At 34.2% G+C, this 9,075-nt stretch overlaps 1 protein-coding gene and 1 pseudogene across 1 annotated transcript in view; both read left to right on the top strand.

Moving 5' to 3' along the window:
• The first annotated feature begins 1,846 nt into the window (after positions 1–1,846).
• LOC131653982 (uncharacterized) overlaps positions 1,847–9,075 on the top strand; it is a 40,752-nt gene continuing 33,523 nt past the window's right edge. The window contains exon 1 of the mRNA XM_058924350.1: positions 1,847–2,047. The gene's annotated coding sequence lies outside the window, so the exon portion shown is untranslated. The remainder of the gene's footprint in view (positions 2,048–9,075) is intronic.
• Positions 2,043–8,393, top strand: LOC131653984 (uncharacterized; annotated as a pseudogene).

The following is a 9,075-nucleotide window of genomic DNA, read 5'->3' as shown; positions in this document are numbered from 1 at the left end:
ACAAGATATTTACAATCATTACTGGTGTAACACGCCAGCACACGTTATCATCAGGCGGGATCTACGAGCGATTTCTGGACAGATCAATGTCGAGCTAGGATATAATTTTAAGGATGGAATATATTCTAGGATTCTTTATCCAAATATTTCACCCTTTTAAACTTCATGTTTGGGGGGCTTATGTACATCCCAAAAATTTTAACTTAGCCGGAATATCTCTTTTTAGTGTTGGTTAAGATGATGGATGAGAGGAGCAAGAAATTTTATGACTAGCAAGGATCCGAGTTGCTAACCGTATATCATGATCGTGCAGGTGCCCGGGTAGAATACATAGGTCGGCCTTTGGTAGATGTCGGATGGCCGAGTTAGTAGCCCACCGTAACGGTTAAGAGGAAGCTCCATGGTCATACTGAGGTTACGAAATTGATGTATGAATTGTTATAACTCATGGTTAGGAGAATTTATCTTGCCAACACCACCCCCCTCCACCCCATTTTACATTATTTCCAAAATGCTATGACACTATTTACTCAAAAAATTTATCTTTTCTGGAAAAAAATTAGTGTTACCAAACTCATCAAAAAGCAAATTTCCGATACTGCAGAGCAAATTTTTGGTACCTCTTTTTGGCCGATATCGAAAATTCTTTGTTTTTTACAAAATTCTGGTATCCATTTACCGGAAATTTCAAAATTTCGGGTAATTTTATGAACTGAAGTCACACAGGAAATTTGAAATATCCGGTATTTTTTCATATACCGAATATTTCAAATTTCCGGTATTAATTTTAACTGTTGCTACATACTGAAAATTTAAAATATCCGGTACCACAAATTTTAAATTTTTGGTATATAGCATCAGGCACTGTAAATTGGTAAATCCAACAAAATTTCTGATATTCATATAAAATTTCTTGTACGGTACCGAAAATTTCAAAAAATCTAATATTTTACAAAGATAATTTGATAAAAACACTCTATTTAAAGGGTTGGCATGTATATAAAATGGAGGGTGAAAAAATAAATTCTCCATGATGGAGACGACGGAGGTTACTTGAACATTCAAGTTTGAAAAGCGTAGGGGCGGCTTATTAATTATTATGGCCCATTGAGAAAGGATTCATATATGAATCCGAAGATTATATAAGAGTACCAACAAAAATACAATAGTGACAATTGAGCCTATGCAGCATTATTGGGTCTAGGGATGGCAAAAAAATCCATACCCGCGGGTATCCGCGGATAAAATCCGTCACGGGCACGGGTTGGATAGCTTAACGGGTATCCACGGGTATTATAAACGAATATTTAGTTACCCATTTACTTACGGGTACGGATACGGATTTGATGGTATCCATATCCGCGGGTATCCATATCCGTTAATAGTCATTAAAATTACTTAAATATCCTTTTAAAATTAGTATAACTTGAATATCTTTTTAATATCAATTAGTATACTTAAATATTCTTTTAACATTTTCTCACATTCTACATCAATATTCTTTATAAGATGCTTTTGAATTTAATATAGTAAATGTATAACACATACTTTTCTATTAATAAAAAGATAAATTTTTTATTCAATATATAAAAAATTAGTAAATTTCAATTAAAAAAAGTATCCATGGGTATCCATAAATACCCGCAGATATTTAAAATATCACGAATACCCACCCGGCAGATATCCACACGGGTATGGGGCGGATATGGATATCATTTTTATTAAACGGATGGGTAGCCGAAGACTAATATCCGTACCCATGGGTATCCATTGCCATCCCTAATTGGGTCCATGATCGGCACAAAGCATAAATATTTTTATATATTGTTAAATTATAAAAATTCTATTAAATCTTTTCTTTTCTTGCAAAAGAAAACTTTTCTTTTCCTTACATCGATTTCCTCTCACTTCTTGTCTTAACCAAACAAACCACTAGAAAATCTGCGGCGGCAAGAGATGCACTAGAAAGCGGTATCACAAAACAACCGACTTCGGCCATCCGGCCACCACCACCTCAATCCTCAGCACGTTCTCAATTTCATATCCGGTACGCTTCCATTCCATCCGATTCTTCTCGATCCAATCGAGTCATCTCTCTAATCTCTCACTAATCCTTTAATTCAACTGTTAATTCCATTTCTGAGTCAACTCATCTTCCATTAGGTTAATCAATTTACCATCATCACAATGGTGAAAGCATACAAACAAGAACACGTTTACAAGCATCCATGGGAACGAGTAACCTCAGCCTCATGGCGAAAATTCACCGATCCAGAAAACAAACGCGTTCTCTCACACATTCTAGATGTAAACACGTTGAGCACAAACCTCGATTCCTCCTCCGGTAAGCTTTACGCGACGTGCGCGATAACCGTCCGATGTTCGTGGCTAGTCCGGAGAATTATCGGCGAAGATATCTGTCACTGTGTTGAATCGACTGTGGTCGATGCGAAATCGCGATCGATGATGCTTAGTTATAGGAATATTTGTTGGAACATTATAATATATTCCAATATAGGGAGATGAATTGAAAAAGTTAAAGTCCCACATTGATGAATTGAAAAAGTTAAAGTACCACATTGTATATTAGTTGAAAAAACTCCTTAGTCCCAAATTGCTTAGATTATAAATCTTGGCTAATTTACTTCATTATATAAGGATGTCACTTGTTTCATTCCAAAACACACCAAAAACTTATTTTGAGTTTTCCCTTCCTCATTCTCATAACTCTGCGTCTTTCGAATTGTCGAAGCGCCAACTTCTCCCCCTTTCTTTTTACTCGTTGAATTTTCCGAGTACCTTCTTGAATTCTCCTTAGAGAATAATGTTAATTTCTCCTCATTTGAGTTGAGAAATTATCAAGTATAAATTTTTCTTGGATTCTTTTTAGAGAATTATTGAAATTTCTCTTGGTTTGAGAAATTACTACGACTGGTTGTTATACCAGATACTAAGATGGTATGTATACCATATTTGAATAGTCTTAGTACCATCTGAGGGTGTATTTCTAGACCGATTATCTACCGTGCAAGTAGTAATCGTATAGTATAGAACTGGATTGTTTTATCCTGGAGGCGTCGTGGTTATTAAGAGCTGTTTTGCATAATTTGGGCAGTACCGCGAAACGTCTTAAAGAAAGCGTACCGATTCGCGACTCGACCCGGTAATTTCTTCGGTGGAAAACTTTTTAGAATCGTGATCCAACAATTTTAAGACGTTTCGAATTGCCATGGCTACTGAAGAAATTATTGGTACTTCTGCGGATACTTTCTTTGAAAAACTGCTGATGTTTGAGAAATGTCACTTCAAATGTTAGCAAAACAAATGATGATTTTCTTCTTAATGTTGAAAAATATAGCTAACATTCTGACGGAGGACATTTTGTTGCTCCTTCTGGATCAACCGAACGAACTAACTGTAAGAATCTAAGCATTCAAAAGAAACATGTAATAGTGTTGAAGTTGAATTTGTTGCACAAGTTAAAGCGAACAAATTAAAGCTTAGGAAAGAAATCACCTTATAGAAATAATGATTATAACATTCTGAATGGAATCACAAATGATCTGTATGACCATTACAGTAACTGTGATACTTCAAAATATGTTTAAGAGGCTCTGAAAAACAAGTATGACATTGAAGATGCTGGAGAATAGAAGAATGATTTTAGCAACTACGTGAAGTATCAGATGGTAGTTGAATGGTCCATAGAAACTCAAAGTCACGAATTTCAAAAGATTGCTCATAAGGTATGTATTTATAAGCAATTAGAATTTCTTTTATTATTGACAAACTACCCCTAGTTTGAAAGTTTTTAAGAATTATGTTTTGTTACAAAATAAAATAATTTTTTAGAGACTGATTATTCTCATTAAAGAAGAATATCAGAGACATGATTAAATAGAAAAGTCTTGGTTGTTTTAAACAACAAAAAGAAATTCGGTGTGGTTCTGAAGCCATATGGCAAATCATTAAAGAATTAGAACTGCAATATTGTGAACCGAATTAAGAATGTGAACCCTTTTATGGCCCTAGTTGCTCCAACTAGATAACAACCACCACCTCAAAGAAATGACGTTGTTTTCCTTTTGTTTCAACTGTAGAAAACTAAGTCATGGCTAAGAAATGTATCTTTTAATGCTTGAACTTGGTGTAGCCCGTAATACACGAGTTAACATGGCTAATGGAAAATTTATTCATATGATCATTGAAATCAACATTGTTGATAGATTTGATGGTTGGTGGATAAACACGGGCGTCTCTCGTCGTGTTTGTTATGATCGTGTTATGTTTAAAACATACACGAATACTAAAGATAAGAAAACGTTGTTGGGAGATGCCCATAACACTAATATTGTCGATATTGGAGAAGTGGAACATGGTCCACCTATGAAAAGACTTTAATCTTGAAGAATGTCATGTATACTTCTAATATTATAAAGAATCATGTTTATGTTTTTTCTTCTTCTTATAAATAAGGAAATATTTAGTCAATTTATTGGGGTAGATTTGTACACCGTCATCATAAAGAATGATATTTTTGTGAATGAAATTAATAAGTTTAAAAACTTTGTAAAGAATTTGATAATGATTTAGTAAGAATTTGTAGTGATAGGTAATATGTATGATTCTAGTTTATTTAATAATTTTTATAAACAACATTGAATTGTACATGAAACGACTGCTCCATATTCCCCTGAAATAAATGGTAAAGCAGAAACAAAGAATAGAAATCTTACTGAATTTTTTGTTGCAATTATGATGAATTCTGGTGCTGCACCTCACTAGTGGGGGAAAATTTTATTGACTGTTTGTTATGACCTGAATAGAGTTCCCAAGTCAAAGAGTAATATATCTCTTTATAATATATTAAAGAAAAGACAACCAATCTTGTCTTATTTGAGAACTTGGGGATGTCTGGCTTATGTCAGAAATCCGGATCTAAAATGAGTTAAACTCGCTAGTAGAGCATATGAATATGTATTCATTAGATATGCAACAAACAGTAAGGCATATAGGTTTTATGACCTAAATGCAAAAGCGATCATAGAATCAAATGATGTTGATTTCTATGAATACGAATTTCCCTTCAAATTGAGAAATAGTGGGGGCACTCAATCGAGTCACATTCTTGTGATAAGAAGCACAAAAAGCAACAAAATATAGAAATAGAACTTCGACGAAGTAAAAGAGTAAGAGTCTCTAAAGATTATGGGCCTGACTATGCGGCTTATAATGTAGAAGAAGATCCAATAAATCTTCAAGAAACTTTGTCATCTGTGGATGCAGACTTATGGCAAGAAGCTATTAATGATGAGATAGATTCTCTAGAATCTAACAAGACCTGCCACTTAGTAGACTTGGTTCCTGGTTGCAAACCAATCGGTTGTAAATGGGTTTTGAAAAAGAAACTAAAACCTGATGGAACTATTGATAAATACAAGGCTTGTTGTAGCCAAGGTTTTTAGACAACGAGAAAATGTAGATTTCTTCTATACCTTCTCTCCTGTCACTAGAATAACATCCATTAGGATACTTATTTCAATTGCTGCTATTTATAATTTAATAGTACACCAAATGGATGTTAAAACTGCTTTTTTAAACGGTGACTTAGAAGAAGAAATCTATATGGAACAACCAGAAGGGTTTGTGATCCATGGACAAGAAAAACAAGGCCTGTAAGTTAGACAAATCCCTGTATGGATTAAAGAAATCTCCTAAACAATGGCATGAAAAGTTTGATAACTTAATGATATCGAATGGGTATAAAGTGAATGAAAGTGACAAATGCGTTTATTACAAATTTGAGAATCGCATTTACACTATCATATGTCTATATGTAGACTATTTACCCATATTTGGATCAAACATTCAGACCATTAATGATGTGAAATTATTATTGAGTAACAACTTTGATATGAAAGAACACGAGATTCTTGGTATAAAGATCACGAGACCCGTGCAAGGAATTTCTTAGGATCAATCACACTATGTGTAGAAGATCTTAAAGAAATATAAATAATTTGATTGTAAACCTGCGTGCACACCTTATGATCCAAGTGTTAAACTATTTAAAAACACTGGTGAAAGTGTGAGACAAACTGAATATGCGAGCATCATTGGTAGCCTTAGATATGCCACTGATTGTATTAGACCCGACATTGTATATCTCGTAAGATTGTTATGCATATTTACGAGTAGACCGAGTAACAAGCACTGACAAGCTATTGAGCGAGTCATGAGGAACCTTAAAAGGACCGTAGTTCTCGGCCTACATTATTAGAAATTTCCTGTTGTACTTGAAGGATACAGTGATGCAGATTGGAATACCTTGTCAGGTGATTCCGATGCTACTAGTGGCTATGTATTCAACATAGTTGGAGAAGCTGTATCTTGGAAATCAAAGAAGCAGACTATCCTGGCTCAGTCCACGATGGAGTCTGAAATGATCGCATTAGCAAATGCTAGTGAAGAAGCAAGTTGGTTAAGATGCTTGCTAGCTGAGATTCCCTTATGGGAAAAACCTATGTCAGTTGTATTAATCCACTGCGATAGTACCGCGGCTATTGCAAAAATTGAGAACCGTTATTATAATGGTAAAAGATGTCAAATAAGAAGAAAGCACAACGCCTTTAGAGATTGTATCTCTAAAGGAGCTGTAAGATGGATCATGTACGCATTGATGAAAACTTAGCAGATCCTTTGACGAAAGGATTAGCTAGAGATAAAGTCCATAATACATCCAAAAAGATGGGACTAATGCCTATACACAAATGAGTTGCTCATAATGGTAACCCGACCTAAATGACTGGAGATCCCAAGAAATAGGTTCAATGGGTAGTAACAAGTTGTGAGTAATATGAGGCGATCATGCTAGAGTAAATAAAATAAGCATGAATCCTGAAGTAATAAGAGGATGAGATAATAGAAACTCTTAATGAGATCTATACTCTATATGAGGGAGTACCTAGGCTACATGAGTACTCTTGATAGACTCACCTATGTGATTGTGGAACTGAGGTCGGTTCCTATGGAGTTTCGAGGCAGAATTCCTAGAGCCTTCACTAAACCGGGATACACGTGCAGAGCCATTAAAAGCACGGGCTATTAAGAATACACCTTAAGAAAAGGTTGTGTGTGGGTCTGATGTCTGAGATAGAGTTTAAGACAATAGTGTCACTCTTGTTGAATCGGAATCCTACTTGCTACGCAAAGGTTCAAGTCGTAGACACCTTTGCTTATGCACAATCTTAGAAACATTTGGCGTTACTTCTGAAACACTTTTTTAAATTCAAGTGGGGGATTGTTGGAACATTATAATATATTCCAATATAGGGAGATGAATTGAAAAAGTTAAAGTCCCACATTGATGAATCGAAAAAGTTAAAGTACCACATTGTATATTAGTTGAAAAAACTCCTTAGTCCCACATTGCTTAGATTAGAAATCTTGGCTAATTTACTTCATTATATAAGGAAGTCACTTGTTTCATTCCAAAACACACCAAAAACTTATTTTGAGTTTTTCCTTCCTCATTCTCATAACTCTGCGTCTTTCGAATTGTCGAAGCGCCAACTTCTCCCCCTTTCTTTTTACTCGTTGAATTTTCCGAGTACCTTCTTGAATTCTCCTTAGAGAATAATGTTAATTTCTCCTCATTTGAGTTGAGAAATTATCAAGTATAAATTTTTCTTGGATTCTTTTTAGAGAATTATTGAAATTTCTCTTGGTTTGAGAAATTACTACGACTGGTTGTTATACCAGATACTGAGATGGTATGTATACCATATTTGAATAGAACTGGGCTGTTTTATCCTGGAGGCGTCGTGGTTATTAAGAGTTGTATTGCATAATTTGGGCAGTACCGCGAAACGTCTTAAAGAAAGCGTACCGATCCGCGACTCGACCCGGTAATTTCTTCGGTGGCAAACTTTTTAGAATCGTGATCCAACAATATTAGTATGGAGAAGTTTATTGAAGTGGAGGAGAATACTCGGTATGATCCGCATCCGGAGAATCCGAATGAATGGACTGTTTGTAAGCAGGAGACGCGGATTCGGATTAAGCCGTTGTCGGCTTTGGCGTCTATGGCGGAGAAAGTTGATCAGAGGTGTGCTGATAGGTTTCTTCAGAATAGTGCTAAGAGTAGGGATGTTATGGAGAGGATTTGCAAGTATCTTGAGGCTGAGTCTAGCTCTTTTTCTGTGTGATTCTAAAGCATTCATTGTAGAGTGGAAAAGTGATTATTTGTAATGGCTTATCTGGTATTCTATTGAAGAGAACAAGTCCAATATAGATTAAAGATAGGAGCTGATTTGAATTTATAAAGAATGATGTTTTTCATTTTAAAAGTGTAACAATAAGTGACGTTTGATATGAAAGTTATTATGTTCTCAAGAGATAAACTTGTGCTTTTCTGGTTTTTGAATATTCTTGGCAATGGATGTTAAAGAAATATTTTATTTTTTAAATTTTTTTTAAGTACTTTGATGGATTTAATTGCAATAAAATTGAAGTTTAACTCTATAAGATTTAGATATTTTATTATATTTTTTAAGTTATTTTTATTGAAATTCAACATGAGATTATTTAATTCTTAGGAATTATTGAATGGTAAAAAATATTAGAAAAAAAGGAAATGCAATGACAGTGTAAAATATTGTCACAAGCTTTTTGACAATGTAAAGTTACATATGGCTCTGTTTGGTAAGCCATGTTTTCGAGCTTATAGCTTATGTCTTATAAGTTTATATGATAATTTAGACCCGTTTGATAACGATTTTTTCATCACGAGCTTATAGCTTATTTTACTAGCTTATAGCTTATTTTCCAGACGCTATTTCAAATAGCGTTTTAGCTTATGTCTTATAGCTTATCATTTTTTCTTCCTTTTTTATCCTTATTATTTTAATTAAAATCCATTTTTAACCCTTATAATTTATTTTAATTTAAAATAAATAAATATATATTAAATATCTTTTATGTCATTTTACATTTATAAGTTAATTGAACCGCTAATTTTACCAAACACTTCAATTAGCTTATAAGCTATCAATCTCAACCATCCGCTATAAGCTA

Source organism: Vicia villosa, linkage group LG2, assembly GCF_029867415.1.
Source record: "Vicia villosa cultivar HV-30 ecotype Madison, WI linkage group LG2, Vvil1.0, whole genome shotgun sequence".
Classification (NCBI taxonomy): Eukaryota; Viridiplantae; Streptophyta; class Magnoliopsida; order Fabales; family Fabaceae; genus Vicia; species Vicia villosa.
The sequence above is the reverse complement of the archived record's forward strand: the minus strand, read 5'-3'. Positions and strand labels throughout refer to the sequence as shown.